The sequence below is a fragment of the Cherax quadricarinatus genome, unplaced genomic scaffold, assembly GCF_038502225.1.
Source record: "Cherax quadricarinatus isolate ZL_2023a unplaced genomic scaffold, ASM3850222v1 Contig73, whole genome shotgun sequence".
Lineage (NCBI taxonomy): Eukaryota > Metazoa > Arthropoda > Malacostraca > Decapoda > Parastacidae > Cherax > Cherax quadricarinatus.
In genome coordinates this window covers 5,001-22,298 of record NW_027195099.1, presented here as the reverse complement: position 1 = coordinate 22,298, position 17,298 = coordinate 5,001, and the positions used below count along the sequence as shown (strand labels likewise).

General features: G+C 43.1%; 1 protein-coding gene across 2 annotated transcripts in view; it reads left to right on the top strand.

Moving 5' to 3' along the window:
- The window catches only part of LOC138851195 (uncharacterized), a 184,492-nt gene that overhangs the window by 166,196 nt on the left and 998 nt on the right, over window positions 1-17,298 (top strand). The window lies entirely within an intron of this gene.

The following is a 17,298-nucleotide window of genomic DNA, read 5'->3' as shown; positions in this document are numbered from 1 at the left end:
GTGGGAACTTCTTGCACAGCTGTGCCAGTCTCTCCTGATGTAGTGGGAACTTCTTGCACAGCTGTGCCAGTCTCTCCTGATGTAGTGGGAACTTCTTGCACAGCTGTGCCAGTCTCTCCTGATGTAGTGGGAACTTCTTGCACAGCTGTGCCAGTCTCTCCTGATGTAGTGGGAACTTCTTGCACAGCTGTGCCAGTCTCTCCTGATGTAGTGGGAACTTCTTGCACAGCTGTGCCAGTCTCTCCTGATGTAGTGGGAACTTCTTGCACAGCTGTGCCAGTCTCTCCTGATGTAGTGGGAACTTCTTGCACAGCTGTGCCAGTCTCTCCTGATGTAGTGGGAACTTCTTGCACAGCTGTGCCAGTCTCTCCTGATGTAGTGGGAACTTCTTGCACAGCTGTGCCAGTCTCTCCTGATGTAGTGGGAACTTCTTGCACAGCTGTGCCAGTCTCTCCTGATGTAGTGGGAACTTCTTGCACAGCTGTGCCAGTCTCTCCTGATGTAGTGGGAACTTCTTGCACAGCTGTGCCAGTCTCTCCTGATGTAGTGGGAACTTCTTGCACAGCTGTGCCAGTCTCTCCTGATGTAGTGGGAACTTCTTGCACAGCTGTGCCAGTCTCTCCTGATGTAGTGGGAACTTCTTGCACAGCTGTGCCAGTCTCTCCTGATGTAGTGGGAACTTCTTGCACAGCTGTGCCAGTCTCTCCTGATGTAGTGGGAACTTCTTGCACAGCTGTGCCAGTCTCTCCTGATGTAGTGGGAACTTCTTGCACAGCTGTGCCAGTCTCTCCTGATGTAGTGGGAACTTCTTGCACAGCTGTGCCAGTCTCTCCTGATGTAGTGGGAACTTCTTGCACAGCTGTGCCAGTCTCTCCTGATGTAGTGGGAACTTCTTGCACAGCTGTGCCAGTCTCTCCTGATGTAGTGGGAACTTCTTGCACAGCTGTGCCAGTCTCTCCTGATGTAGTGGGAACTTCTTGCACAGCTGTGCCAGTCTCTCCTGATGTAGTGGGAACTTCTTGCACAGCTGTGCCAGTCTCTCCTGATGTAGTGGGAACTTCTTGCACAGCTGTGCCAGTCTCTCCTGATGTAGTGGGAACTTCTTGCACAGCTGTGCCAGTCTCTCCTGATGTAGTGGGAACTTCTTGCACAGCTGTGCCAGTCTCTCCTGATGTAGTGGGAACTTCTTGCACAGCTGTGCCAGTCTCTCCTGATGTAGTGGGAACTTCTTGCACAGCTGTGCCAGTCTCTCCTGATGTAGTGGGAACTTCTTGCACAGCTGTGCCAGTCTCTCCTGATGTAGTGGGAACTTCTTGCACAGCTGTGCCAGTCTCTCCTGATGTAGTGGGAACTTCTTGCACAGCTGTGCCAGTCTCTCCTGATGTAGTGGGAACTTCTTGCACAGCTGTGCCAGTCTCTCCTGATGTAGTGGGAACTTCTTGCACAGCTGTGCCAGTCTCTCCTGATGTAGTGGGAACTTCTTGCACAGCTGTGCCAGTCTCTCCTGATGTAGTGGGAACTTCTTGCACAGCTGTGCCAGTCTCTCCTGATGTAGTGGGAACTTCTTGCACAGCTGTGCCAGTCTCTCCTGATGTAGTGGGAACTTCTTGCACAGCTGTGCCAGTCTCTCCTGATGTAGTGGGAACTTCTTGCACAGCTGTGCCAGTCTCTCCTGATGTAGTGGGAACTTCTTGCACAGCTGTGCCAGTCTCTCCTGATGTAGTGGGAACTTCTTGCACAGCTGTGCCAGTCTCTCCTGATGTAGTGGGAACTTCTTGCACAGCTGTGCCAGTCTCTCCTGATGTAGTGGGAACTTCTTGCACAGCTGTGCCAGTCTCTCCTGATGTAGTGGGAACTTCTTGCACAGCTGTGCCAGTCTCTCCTGATGTAGTGGGAACTTCTTGCACAGCTGTGCCAGTCTCTCCTGATGTAGTGGGAACTTCTTGCACAGCTGTGCCAGTCTCTCCTGATGTAGTGGGAACTTCTTGCACAGCTGTGCCAGTCTCTCCTGATGTAGTGGGAACTTCTTGCACAGCTGTGCCAGTCTCTCCTGATGTAGTGGGAACTTCTTGCACAGCTGTGCCAGTCTCTCCTGATGTAGTGGGAACTTCTTGCACAGCTGTGCCAGTCTCTCCTGATGTAGTGGGAACTTCTTGCACAGCTGTGCCAGTCTCTCCTGATGTAGTGGGAACTTCTTGCACAGCTGTGCCAGTCTCTCCTGATGTAGTGGGAACTTCTTGCACAGCTGTGCCAGTCTCTCCTGATGTAGTGGGAACTTCTTGCACAGCTGTGCCAGTCTCTCCTGATGTAGTGGGAACTTCTTGCACAGCTGTGCCAGTCTCTCCTGATGTAGTGGGAACTTCTTGCACAGCTGTGCCAGTCTCTCCTGATGTAGTGGGAACTTCTTGCACAGCTGTGCCAGTCTCTCCTGATGTAGTGGGAACTTCTTGCACAGCTGTGCCAGTCTCTCCTGATGTAGTGGGAACTTCTTGCACAGCTGTGCCAGTCTCTCCTGATGTAGTGGGAACTTCTTGCACAGCTGTGCCAGTCTCTCCTGATGTAGTGGGAACTTCTTGCACAGCTGTGCCAGTCTCTCCTGATGTAGTGGGAACTTCTTGCACAGCTGTGCCAGTCTCTCCTGATGTAGTGGGAACTTCTTGCACAGCTGTGCCAGTCTCTCCTGATGTAGTGGGAACTTCTTGCACAGCTGTGCCAGTCTCTCCTGATGTAGTGGGAACTTCTTGCACAGCTGTGCCAGTCTCTCCTGATGTAGTGGGAACTTCTTGCACAGCTGTGCCAGTCTCTCCTGATGTAGTGGGAACTTCTTGCACAGCTGTGCCAGTCTCTCCTGATGTAGTGGGAACTTCTTGCACAGCTGTGCCAGTCTCTCCTGATGTAGTGGGAACTTCTTGCACAGCTGTGCCAGTCTCTCCTGATGTAGTGGGAACTTCTTGCACAGCTGTGCCAGTCTCTCCTGATGTAGTGGGAACTTCTTGCACAGCTGTGCCAGTCTCTCCTGATGTAGTGGGAACTTCTTGCACAGCTGTGCCAGTCTCTCCTGATGTAGTGGGAACTTCTTGCACAGCTGTGCCAGTCTCTCCTGATGTAGTGGGAACTTCTTGCACAGCTGTGCCAGTCTCTCCTGATGTAGTGGGAACTTCTTGCACAGCTGTGCCAGTCTCTCCTGATGTAGTGGGAACTTCTTGCACAGCTGTGCCAGTCTCTCCTGATGTAGTGGGAACTTCTTGCACAGCTGTGCCAGTCTCTCCTGATGTAGTGGGAACTTCTTGCACAGCTGTGCCAGTCTCTCCTGATGTAGTGGGAACTTCTTGCACAGCTGTGCCAGTCTCTCCTGATGTAGTGGGAACTTCTTGCACAGCTGTGCCAGTCTCTCCTGATGTAGTGGGAACTTCTTGCACAGCTGTGCCAGTCTCTCCTGATGTAGTGGGAACTTCTTGCACAGCTGTGCCAGTCTCTCCTGATGTAGTGGGAACTTCTTGCACAGCTGTGCCAGTCTCTCCTGATGTAGTGGGAACTTCTTGCACAGCTGTGCCAGTCTCTCCTGATGTAGTGGGAACTTCTTGCACAGCTGTGCCAGTCTCTCCTGATGTAGTGGGAACTTCTTGCACAGCTGTGCCAGTCTCTCCTGATGTAGTGGGAACTTCTTGCACAGCTGTGCCAGTCTCTCCTGATGTAGTGGGAACTTCTTGCACAGCTGTGCCAGTCTCTCCTGATGTAGTGGGAACTTCTTGCACAGCTGTGCCAGTCTCTCCTGATGTAGTGGGAACTTCTTGCACAGCTGTGCCAGTCTCTCCTGATGTAGTGGGAACTTCTTGCACAGCTGTGCCAGTCTCTCCTGATGTAGTGGGAACTTCTTGCACAGCTGTGCCAGTCTCTCCTGATGTAGTGGGAACTTCTTGCACAGCTGTGCCAGTCTCTCCTGATGTAGTGGGAACTTCTTGCACAGCTGTGCCAGTCTCTCCTGATGTAGTGGGAACTTCTTGCACAGCTGTGCCAGTCTCTCCTGATGTAGTGGGAACTTCTTGCACAGCTGTGCCAGTCTCTCCTGATGTAGTGGGAACTTCTTGCACAGCTGTGCCAGTCTCTCCTGATGTAGTGGGAACTTCTTGCACAGCTGTGCCAGTCTCTCCTGATGTAGTGGGAACTTCTTGCACAGCTGTGCCAGTCTCTCCTGATGTAGTGGGAACTTCTTGCACAGCTGTGCCAGTCTCTCCTGATGTAGTGGGAACTTCTTGCACAGCTGTGCCAGTCTCTCCTGATGTAGTGGGAACTTCTTGCACAGCTGTGCCAGTCTCTCCTGATGTAGTGGGAACTTCTTGCACAGCTGTGCAAGTCTCTCCTGATGTAGTGGGAACTTCTTGCACAGCTGTCCTATTCACATAGAAAGCAGCAGTATGAGGCATCTGAAAGAAGAAAACAACAAACAATTAGAAGATAAAAAGAAATATGATCATTAATTTATCATCATAATACAGAGTATGACAGATAAGCAGAAGTATTTATATCATTCAGTAGGAAAATAAAAGTAATATAATATGGCTCACAGGTATATCAATAACTTGCTCAATGAATATTTATTCAGAGCATAAGAACATAAGAAAGAAGGAACACTGCAACAGGCCTACTGACCCATGTAGAGCAGGTCCATGTCCGCCCCCCCCCCCCGGATTAGCCCAATGACCCACCCAGTCTGGTAACCTTAACTCAAGGAAGGAGCACGGCAAGCACAAGCTAGTCAGGTCCAACTCACACCCACCCACAACCACCCATGTGTTTATCTAACCTATTTTTAAAACTGCACAACGTTTTAGCCTCTATAACTGTACTCGGGAGTTTGTTCCACTCTTCCACAATTCTATTACCAAACCAGTGCTTTCCTATATCCTTCCTGAATCTGAATTTTTCCACTTTGAAACCATTGCTGAGAGTCCTGTCTTTGCTGGAAATTTTCAGCACGCTATTTACATCCTCTTTATTTATTCCTGTTTTCCATTTACACACCTCTATCATATCCCACCTAATTCTACGCCTTTCAAGGGAGTGGAGATTCAAGGCCCTCAGCCTATCCTCACAGGGAAGATTTCTGACACATGGGATCATCTTTGTCATCCTGCTCTGTATGTTTTCCAGAGCATTTATATCCATTGTATAATACTGAGACCAGAACTGAGCAGCATAGTCTAAATGAGGCCTAACCAAGGATATATAGACTTTAAGAACAGCCTGAGGACTTCTATTATTTATACTTCTAGATATGAAGCCAAAAATTCTGTTAGCTTTATAGTGAACACTAATGCACTGTTGTCTTGGTTTTAGATTACTGCTAACCAGAACTCCTAAACCCTTTTCGCAATTAGTAGTACTAGATCTAAATTATTTAGTTTATGTGTCACATGGTTATTTTCCTGTCCAACACTTAGAACTTTGCATTTGTCTATATTAAACTGCATCTGCCACTTCTCCGACCATTGCATCAGTCTATTCAAACCATCCTGGAGTGCTCTAGTGTCCTCACTAGAATGAATTGGAAGGCCTATTTTGGTGTCATCAGCAAATTTGCTTATGTCGCTATTTATTCCCTCATCTATGTGCTTTATGTAAATTATGAACAACAACGGGCCCAACACTGACCCCTGAGGAACACCACTTGTGACGTTCCCCCATTCTGATTTCTCCCCATTTATGCAAACTCTCTGCTGCCTATTTGTCATCCATTCCTGTACCAAGGAAAAAATTTCTCCTGCTATTCTGTGTGCCACCCTTCAGGGGGCAAGGCAGACCAAAATGTAAATTTGAAAGTGATTTCCTATGAGGGGATAGAGCCGCTCGATGTAAGGTCACTGAGGCCATCTAAATGGAGTTGTAAAAGTTACATGTCGAGCAATTGCAGATATACAAAGACCGAGTAAACTTTGTCCTGCCCATTAGGGGTATAACAATTTAAAATGTTGCAAGGTTGCAATTGTTAAAAAAAATGTATTTTTAAAATTTATTATACAAGTAGACAATATAAAAAAACATAAATGGAAGTTGTTTCTGAACAGTTTGTAAGCATTAAAAATATAGAAATAGGAACTACTTATCAACAATGACTCATTGCAATGGATACAACTTACAAATGAAATATTCCTGAGTTCCCTGAGAAAGAACAATCATTTCACATCACTAATTTCTGAAAAAGAAATTTATGAAACCATTTCTATCCTTCTTTATGTATAGATTTACTTTACATATGGCACAGGAAAATGAGGATGTGACATGATTATTCTTTTTGCTGCAAAACTTGCATGAAAGCAGCTTACCTAGCACTAGCCAGTGACCTAGCTGTTTATCCAACCTCACACTGTCATCTGGCCTTGCTGCACGTTGAAACTGAAATGCAGATGGGTATTCCACATTTGACAATTCATCTCTACTGTCAACCAAAGAAGTACTGGGTGAATCTCTTTGAGTTAGTCTCATGCTGGTGCAGTTGCACTTTTGTCCTTTGGATCTTGCAGTGACACAGATGTCAAGCCTGAATATCTTCAGTGGCTTGCCTGGCAGGTTTAGTGACCGACAATCACAACAGTAAAGAAGCCATGCATTCACAACAGCAAGACCCAGAACATAAGCAAACAGCCGCATGTACCAACGTTTTGATTGCATTGGTGTTTTGTAAAGATGGACCAACATGTTACTTTTGTCAATGCCTCCAATGTATGCATTGTAGTTCTTGATGATGCCTGGGCACTCAAATTGGTCTTTCTTCTTTGATACCTTGTCATATCTTTCAATAAGACTCAAAGGATAAACTCCCACATCATTTGTCACTAGAATCACAACTTGGTTGTCCTTCCATCTTACAAGAAGGATATCATCATTGTTTTTGAACTCAGAATTGCCCTTGGCCACATTGCTCTTTTCCATTTGTTTCACAGGCATCAGTTGTGGCTTACCACATCTATTATCACATATTGTTCCAGTGTTCTTGCAGTTATACTTGTCACTCAGTACCTTGACCAAAGGTAGACTTGAAAAGAAATTATCAGCATAGACTGCTGATGTTTTTCTTTTGTCGAGAGATCCTGCAAGTACAAGAACAATCTTGGAACTCATTGGGAGTTTACTTTTTTTATTTGACAGCTTTACGTGATGGTTCTCAAAAGTTGGGTTACCTTGATACATGAGTAGATCATGTATGATTCCATCTTCACTTGCACAACAGAAGAGTTTGAAATCCCACTCGTCTGGTTTGTTTTTGATGTATTGCCTTAGGTTTCCAGCTGTTTTACCCTTGAAAGCAACCATAACTTCATCAACAGACAGCTTGGGTGTAACTGAAACTTTCAAGCAAGCTTTAGTTAGTGCATTGTAAAGAGACATTATTTTGTGGAATCTGTCATTACCCTTCTTTTGTTTGTTATCATTGAAATGAATTGTACGCCTAAGCAGCCTAAACCTTTTAGATCCCATGACTTCTGCAACTTGTATTACCTTACTTGCACTTCTCCAATAGTCCTCAATGGATGGTTGTACAGTGTAACCCATATACAACAGAATACCTATGAACCTAGTTATTTCCTCAGAATCTGTTTGAAAATTAGTATATATGTTTTTTATGCCGGGCATACAAATTAGTTTGAAATGCAATGTTGTCTATCATGTCTTGAGTAAAAAAGTCTGTAAAATAATCACATGCACACCTAACTCCAATAGGCTTTACATGTTCATATGCAGGCAAAGGGTCAGTCTGTATGTCCTCATTCTTCCATTGGGTGTCTCCTTGAAAAGCAAGATCATCTTGAAGCTCTTCTTCATCAGGGTACACCTCCACAGTAATACGTTTCTTCTTCTTGTTCAATTTCTGCTTTTTGGCTGGTGGCCCAGCTTCTTCCTCCACATCTGTTGGCACCTCTGCATCTGGTGGCAAGTATTCATCATCAGTGTCCACCACTTCCAGGTCATCTGGGTCTTGATCTGAGTCACTATCGTCCCAAACACAGACAAATTTCGACTTATCCTTGGAGGACTCACCATAGAACAATTTCTGATTGATCTGGAAGGACAATAAAAACGTTCTGTACACATCCAGATCATTACTAAATTCATATATGCACTACCAAATTTTATGGAAATATTTATATACCGAAACTTGAAAACATCACCTAAACAGGCAGGACCGAGTGTGCTCAGTCTACTTTTGTTGCACTTTTTTCATTTGCATTGTGCACTCGTATTATGCTTTACAACGTATTTATATATATATCAAAACATAGCTAAACTATTCATTTATGCACTAAACACACAAATCAGTACTTACCGACAATGTAGAGAGTGAAATGCTTGAATATATAAGGAGCACTCAACGAAAAACACGAGTCTGGGCGATGCCAAGCTAGAAGTGTTTACATTCTGCTCTCTCGACCAATGGGAAGCGAGGAGACGCCATCACCGCTTAGCTGGAGTGACTCAAGAAAGGGATATGATTGGTCGGAAATAGAGAATGGGAACCCAGGTGCACGGGGGGAGTAGGACAACATGCGCAAAAAATACGCTCTCAGGACTGAGTATACAGTGGACCCTTGACATTCGATACTAATCTGTTCCTGAGAACTATCGAATGTCGAAAATATCGAAAGTCGAATTAATTTTTCCCATAAGAAATAATAGAAATTTAATCCGTGCAAGACACCCAAAAGAATGAAAAAAAAAACTTTTACCACATGAAATGTTAAGTTTAATGCAATAGAATAATTACATTAAGAACAATAGCAATAGATTAATAACAATAGAATAAATGACACTTACCTTTAATGAAGATCTGGTGATGATGGGATGGGAAAAGGGGAGAGTGTGGATGGTGTTAGTGTTTAGAAGGGGAATCCCCTTCCATTAGGACTTGAACTGGCAGCCTCACCATGCCTTACCACACTGTGTATGCCACTATGATTCTTAAATCTTTCTAACCAACCTTTGCTGGCCTTAACTTCACTCACATCACCGCTAGTTGCAGGCAATTTCTTTACCAAATCGTCATGCACTCCGACACATGCACTCCACTTTCGTACTTTGCAATTATCTCTTTCTTCATTTCAATAGTCATTAGCACCTTTTTTCTCGAAGGGTTGGCACTAGAAGCTTTCTTGGGGCCCATGGTTACTTATTTTGCAGAAACAAGCACCAAAAACAGTGATAATATGGATAATATGGAATGTACCGAATGTATCCTTAGATGCGCACACACTGGTTGGCTTGTAAACACTGGCACACATGGGGCAGTTCAGGCCACACGTGGACATGTCTCGTACGAATCGTATCGAATGTCGGGTTTTCCATCGAATGTCGAGGCAAAATTTTTGGTTTAAAATGCGTCTAATGTCGGATTTATCGAATGTCGATTCCATCGAATGTTGGGGGTCCACTGCACTCAGTCCTGCCTCTTATGTGGAACTCTATCAAAAACCGTACTGAAGTCCATATACACAATATCACATTCATTACCATGATCTACCTCCTCAAACACCTTAGTGAAAAATGTTAGTAAATTCATAAGACAGGAACGCCCCTTTGTAAAACCGTGTTGAGATTCATTAGTCAATCTGTGCCTATGAAGATGGCTATGAATTACCTCGGAAATTATTGATTCCATAAATTTTACCACTATGGAGGTAAGGCTTATTGGTCTATAGCTCGAAGCCAAGGACCTGTCACCTGCATTGTAACTAGGTATTACATTTGCCATTTTCCACTTATCAGGCACTATGCCAGTTTGTAGTGATATGTTAAAAATATTAGCCAAAGGTATGCTAAGTTCATCTTTACATTCCTTTAACACCCTTGCAAACACTTCATCAGGGCCTGGGGATTTGTTAGGTTTTAGTTTCTCTATTTGTCTGAGAACCAAGTCACTAGTTACCACAATCGTGCATGGTTTATTATTGTCCTGTTCTACATAATCTATCATTTCTGGAATATCGCTAGTATTTTCCTGGGTGAAAACTGAGAGGAAATAGGTATTGAGAATTTCACACACATATCCCTATCACTGTCAGTGATCTGACCTGAATTACTCTTAAGTGGGCCAATCTTGTCCCTAATCTTACTTCTGTATACCTGAAAGAACCCTTTTGGGTTAGTCTTTGAATCCCTTGCGACCTTAGCCTCATAATCCCTTTTTGCTTTCCTTATTCCTTTCTTTATTTCTGTCTTTAATTGAATATATTGATTTCTTAACTGCCCATCCCGTCCTCTGACACGCCTACATATGCATCTCTTTCGACCAATGAGATGTTTTAATCTATTGTTCATCCATATGGGATCATTTTTGTTAGATCTAATTTCTCTACTTGGAACAAAAGTTGTCTGGGCAGCTAGAACTATGCTCTGAAAAACATCATATTGACAAACAAGATCACCTACCTGACCCATAGTCAGGACATCCCAATTTAGCCCACCCAGGTAATTTTTCAGGCCCATGAATTCGGCCAAGCGAAAATCTGGGACAGAGATTTGATTGCTGTTATCTGGGTAATTCCATGATATACTGAAACTAAGTGATTTATGGTCACTTTTCCCAAGCTCATCATTAACCTCAAGATATTTAATTAGTGAATCTTTGTTGGCAAGAACCAAGTCAAGCATATTGTTTCCTTTATTTGGTTCTGTCACAACCTGTTCTAAAAAGCAATCCTGAACCATATCAAGAAAGTCAACAGACTCAAGATTTCCTGTCATACTGTTCCAGTCAATTTGTCTAAAGTTAAAATCTCCCATTATGACAACATTTTCATATCTAGATGCCTTATGAATTTCGTCGCATAAGAGCTTACTGCACTCCCTATTAAGGTTTGGGGGCCTATAAATCACACCCAAAATTAATTTGACCCGACCCTCGAGAAATTGTAGCCCAACAGATTCTGTGTTCGATGTTTCTAATCTTGTATCATGTCTAAGACAACAATTTAATTATTCTCTGACATACATCGCCACTCCACCACTCATCCTGTTGACCTTATCAGTGTGGAATAGTTTATAACCCTGTATGTTGCATTCAGAAGGCATTTCTCTGTCTTTCAGGTTGAACGAGGTCTCTGTTATTATCAATAATATCTATATTACCTACACTTGCAAGTAATCTTAGTTCACCTATCTTATTTCTTAGACACCTACTATTTGTATAGTAAACCTTAAGGGAGCTAGTCACTCGTTGCCCTCTACTATCTCTCTTTGTTTGTTCATCAATTGATTTGCCATTACTAGCAACTTTATTTTTAATATTGTCTTTTAAACTGAGGTATCCCCGTAATAACTGCTGTTTTTAACCCTAGTGCTGCAGCCTGATTGTTTCCCACAAACACCCATACCTCTATAATCTATCAGTTTAAATTCCTATACAAGTCATCAATTACCCTCTCAATCGAATTGACTAATGCAACCACTCTATCCCCAGAGAGATGAACCCCATCCCTTGCATACATATCACGTTTGCCAAAGAATATGCCCCAGTTATCAATGAATGGGGTTGCAACTTCCTTGCAGTACCTGTGTAGCCACCAATTTATATCAATTGCCCTGGACATCCATTCATTGCCAACTCCCTTTCTAGGCAAGATGCTACATATGACTGTGATCCCTCCCTTAGACCTAACTACTTCTATGGCTGACCTGTACTTATCCAGCAGCTCCTGTCGCCTGTCTTTCCCAGTGTCATTACCCCCAGCACTAAGACAGATAATGGGCTTGTTCCCATTACCTGCCATAATATTATCCAACCTGCAGACTATGTCACCAACACCAGCTCCTGGAAGGCACACTCTTTGTCTGTCCTTTCTGTCTCTGTTACAAAAAGCACCGTCCATATATATATTTCCTGAGAATCTCCTACTATTAAAATATTCTTACCTTGATTAGCAGGGGAAGCAGTGGTACCTTCAACCTCACTAACCACTGAAGTGCACTCTTCCAGGAGAACGGAGAATCGATTTCCTACCTTCACATCTTCTCTGTTAACCCTCCTTATCTTTCATCTTTCTGAACCGTGAACCAATTGCCACTTAAAGTGGCTTCCACTATCACTGCTAGTGACCATTTCCTCCTTACCAGCTAATTCCTTCTCACACTCGCTCCCAAAGACATCTAGGTGAAGCTTCAGCCTCCTATTTTCCTTCTGAAGAGATAGATCCTCCTCCTTCAACACTTTAACCTGAGATTCTAAAACACTACATCAAGCCATGGTACTTGGTAACCCCATGCTAACTCCCATAGCTTAAAACAGGTATGACCGCAGGTGATCACTGACCTCAGTGTTTGGCTATGAAAATCACCTATCTTTCAACTCGAAATATAAACTTGCAAAGCACAACCACCTTCTATGACTGCTGGAACATTAATGAAGGTCACTGAGACTGTGAGTGTGGTAAGAAACAACCACTTTCTATGACTGCTGGAACAATAATGAAGGTCAATGAGACTGAGTGTGGTAAGAAACAACCATCTTCTATGACTGCTGGAACAATAATGAAGGTCAATGAGACTGAGGGTGGTAAGAAACAGCCACCTTCTATGACTGCTGGAACAATAATGCAGGGTAGTGAGACTGTGAGTGTGGTTAGAAACAGCCACCTTCTATGACTGCTGGAACAATAATGAAGGGCAGTGAGAGTGTTAGTGCGGTAAGAAACAGCCACCTTCTATGACTGCCGGAACAATAATGTAGGGCAGTGAGACTGTAAGTGAGGTAAGAAACAGCCACCTTCTATGACTGCTGGAACAATCAATCAATCAATCAATCCATCAGTCAATCAAGTTCATTCTCTATAAAGATTACAATGCGGGGTTTACAGATTTTAGGATATTGTGTGGTTTACATGTTAAAAAAATACTAATTACAGAGGGGGCCATTGTCACATCTAGCATGACTAGGCATTTTGGGCAGACTTAAATTAATTCATAACTCTAAATTATTACAGATTATGGAGTAAGTTGGTATTAAAGCTAAGCGACTACATTATAGTTTGTGAGTTTAGCAATGTGAATGCTGTTGTTTAGGTACAATACATTGTTTCTATATTGGAGTATCACAGGCAAACGTAAGACTAGTTAAGATTCATTATTTTAAGATTCGTATTTCTGTGTTAATAGTCAATTGGGTGAGTGTGTGAGTGTAAGTGTGAACCACCAAGTGGTTTTCATGTAGTTAGTTGATGGGGTGTAACAGGGAGATAAGATGTTTTCTAACGGTAGTTTTGAAAGTAATAAATGTGTCTGCGGTTCTAGAGTTTTCAGATAGGGTGTTCAAGATTTTAGGCCCTTTGACATACATTGCAGTTTTGTTAAGGTTTAGTCGAACATGGAGAATGTCATAGTTTGTGTCTTGTGTAATGACTGCGGGTCCTGTCACAACTATCAAGAAAGCGTTTTAGGTCAAGGTTAGTATTGGAATTTAAGGTCCTATAGATTTAGATTGCACAGTAGTAAGTGTGGATGTTCTGAACAGGGAGTATGTTTAAATTTATGAAGAGTGGGGGGGGAGGGTGTTGCCAGGGATGGGATTTAGTGATTATTCTTACTGTGACTTTTTGTTGGGTTATTATTGGCTTTAGGTGTGTTGCTACAGTTGATCCCCAAGCACAAATAGCATAGGTGAGGTATGGATAAATGAGTGAATGGTATAGTGTGAGAAAGGCAGTTTGCGGCACGTAGTATCGTATCTTGGAGAGGATCCGAACCGTTTTGGATACTATGTTGTCGAGGTATAGGCCTAGGAATTTGCCCTTATTATGTCTGGCAATTAGAGTGTTGTCGATCATAATGTTAAGTTGAGCAGCACTTGCTCTGCTACCAAATATAATATAGTAGGTTTTGCCAGTGTTAAGTGTAAGTTTATTGGCTGTCATACAAGTCGATATTTTGAGCAGCTCCTCGTTAACAATGGTATTGAGGGTGGCAAGATTTGGGTGGGAGATGAAGTAAGTCGTGTCGTCAGCAAAGATACATGTTGGTATACGTTTGGAAGATCATTGATGTAAATAAGGAAGAGCAGGGGACCAAGGACACTTCGCTGTGGCACTCCAGTATCAAGTGGCCATGTTGATGAGGCTGTCTTTAATGGTGACATACTGATACCTATTAGTAAGGTAGGATTTGAAATACGCAAACGCATGGCCTCTTATACCATAATGGTCAAGTTTGTGGAGTAGTATGCCGTGGTCTAATGTGAGTGTGGTAAGAAACAGCCACCTTCTATGACTGTTGGAACAATAATGGAGGGCAGTGAGACTGAGTGTGGTAAGAAACAGCCATTTTCTATGACTGCTGGAACAATAATGAAGGGCAGTGAGACTGTTAGTGTGGTAAGAAACATACTGGTTGTTAGGTAAGACACATATGCAACAGTTAGGTATCTTTATTATGAAACGTTTCGCCTACACAGTAGGCTTCTTCAGTCAAGTACAGAAAAGTTGATAGAAGCAGAAGATACTTGAAGACGATGTAATCAGTCCATCACCCTTAAAGTTTTGATGTGGTCAGTCCCTCAGTCTGGAGAAGAGCATTGTTCCATAGTATGAAACAATATGGAGAAGAAGTGACAGGATGGAGCTTTTTATAGCGCTAAGAGGTGAGACGTAGGCCACTAGGAGAGGTAAGAACTCAGATGTTGAGAGGTCAGGTCCCTCTCAAATCCAGCCGCTCTCACTAGTGGAAGTTGTCAAAGTTGATTGCAGGTCTGTACCAAGATACCCTTGTGTTGCAGTGTCTGACAGATTGAACATTAAAATGGTATAAAATACCGACAGGTTGTTAGGTAAGACACATATGCAACAGTTAGGTATCTTTATTATGAAACGTTTCACCTACACAGTAGGCTTCTTCAGTCAAGTACAGAAAAGTTGATAGAAGCAGAAGATACTTGAAGACGATGTAATCAGTCCATCACCCTTAAAGTTTTGAGGTGGTCAGTCCCTCAGTCTGGAGAAGAGCATTGTTCCATAGTATGAAACAATATGGAGATGAAGTGACAGGATGGAGCATTTTATAGCGCCAAGAGGTGAGACGTAGGCCACTAGGAGAGGTAAGAACTCAGATGTTGACAGGTCAGGTCCCTCTCAAATCCAGCCGCTCTCACTAGTGGAAGTTGTCGAAGTTGATTGCAGGTCTGTACCAGATGTTGAGAGGTCAGGTCCCTCTCAAATCCAGCCGCTCTCACTAGTGGAAGTTGTCGAAGTTGATTGCAGGTCTGTACCAAGATACCCTTGTGTTGCAGTGTCTGACAGATTGAACATCAAAATGGTATAAAATACCGACAGGTTGTTAGGTAAGACACATATGCAACAGTTAGGTATCTTTGTTATGAAACGTTTCGCCTATCAATCAACTTCGACAACTTCCACTAGTGAGAGCGGCTGGATTTGCGAGGGACCTGACCTCTCAACATCTGAGTTCTTACCTCTCCTAGTGGCCTACGTCTCACCTCTTGGCGCTATAAAAAGCTCCATCCTGTCACTTCATCTCCATATTGTTTCATACTATGGAACAATGCTCTTCTCCAGACTGAGGGACTGACCACCTCAAAACTTTAAGGGTGATGGACTGATTACATCGTCTTCAAGTATCTTCTGCTTCTATCAACTTTTCTGTACTTGACTGAAGAAGAATACTGTGTAGGCGAAACGTTTCATAATAAAGATACCTAACTGTTGCATATGTGTCTTACCTAACAACCTGTCGAAATTTTATACCATTTTAATGTTCAATCTGTCAGACACTGCAACACAAGGGTATCTTGGTACAGACCTGCAATCAACTTCGACAACTTCCACTAGTGAGAGCGGCTCGATTAGAGAGGGACCTGACCTTTCAACATCTGAGTTCTTACCTCTCCTAGTGGCCTACGTCTCACCTCTTGGCGCTATAAAAAGCTCCATTCTGTCACTTCATCTCCATATTGTTTCATTCTATGGAACAATGCTCTTCTCCAGACTGAGGGACTGACCACCTCAAAACTTTAAGGGTGATGGACTGATTACATCGTCTTCAAGTATCTTCTGCTTCTATCAACTTTTCTGTACTTGACTGAAGAAGCCTACTATGTAGGCGAAACGTTTCATAATAAAGATACCTAACTGTTGCATATGTGTCTTACCTAACAACCTGTCGGTATTTTATACCATTTTAATGTTCAAGAAACATACTGCCACAAGCCTGTTGGAACCTGTTGTGACATGTAGGTGTATAGTGAAAAGTGGAGCTAACAAACAATTTTAACCATGATATTCCTTATAAGTGACCTAAAATTAGTTGGTTCTCGGAAACATTTTGGTTGTTGACCAGTGATTATCCATCTTCCCAGAGGCGAGGCACAGGCAAAGTATGATGTAGGAATTTCTTCTCTAGATCAGAACTGAGTTCCAGGAAAAAAAAAATCTTGTTGCTTTGGGGTCCTTGGTTTTCCTTATGAGTTTGTCACATAATTCCTTGCCCCATAGTCACCAGTCTTATTGTTACAACGTATATCATGCTGAAAGATCCCCTGAACTTGCTACAATGACTGACACCTATTTATGGTACAGCTTTACTGTACCATAAATAGGTGTCAGTCATTGTAGACGCACAAGTGTAGTCCCATGTCTTCCAGGATAACATAGTGGCTCCATCTGGTAGCTTATGGCTGGCACTGAGTCTGGTTACCTGAGGTTCCCATTCTGCTGGGCTGTGGTGAGGATTCAGTTGATATCATTAACCTTTTAGTTTTTGGTATACTTTCCTTCTTGCATATGACAGTGGAGACTGTGGAGTCCAAGTTGATAAACAGATGTGCTTGTGTTTGATGAGAAAGTGGGTGGCTAGGAGAAATGCTAAATAATTGAAATATCGTGAGGGTCGATGTGGTGCTTTCACGCTAGCTTTGTCTTTTCCTTAATTATTGTCGAGCAACACGTATACGACTATTTCTATAACAGCTAATGGGACTGTCCCAGTTGGATTCTTTGTGATCTCATGGAGGAGCTAGGTTATTTGAAGAGATAACAAGGATATCCTGCGACCTGCTGCTTCGATGAACTTTGTTTCGGGAATTCATACTTAGATGAGACCTGGTTTTGGGAGGCACTGCTCATGAGAGAGAGTTGTTGTTAAGATTGAGAAATAGAATAAAAGAAGAATGGTTGGAAAACTAATGGGCATTATTCTGGGGAGTACGAGTGAAATCAACGTTTGAGGGTGAAATAATCTTTTTAAAGGAAGGACTTCGGTACTCAGAATGCATCTGTGAGTTTGTTGTATCAGAGTGATTGAAGG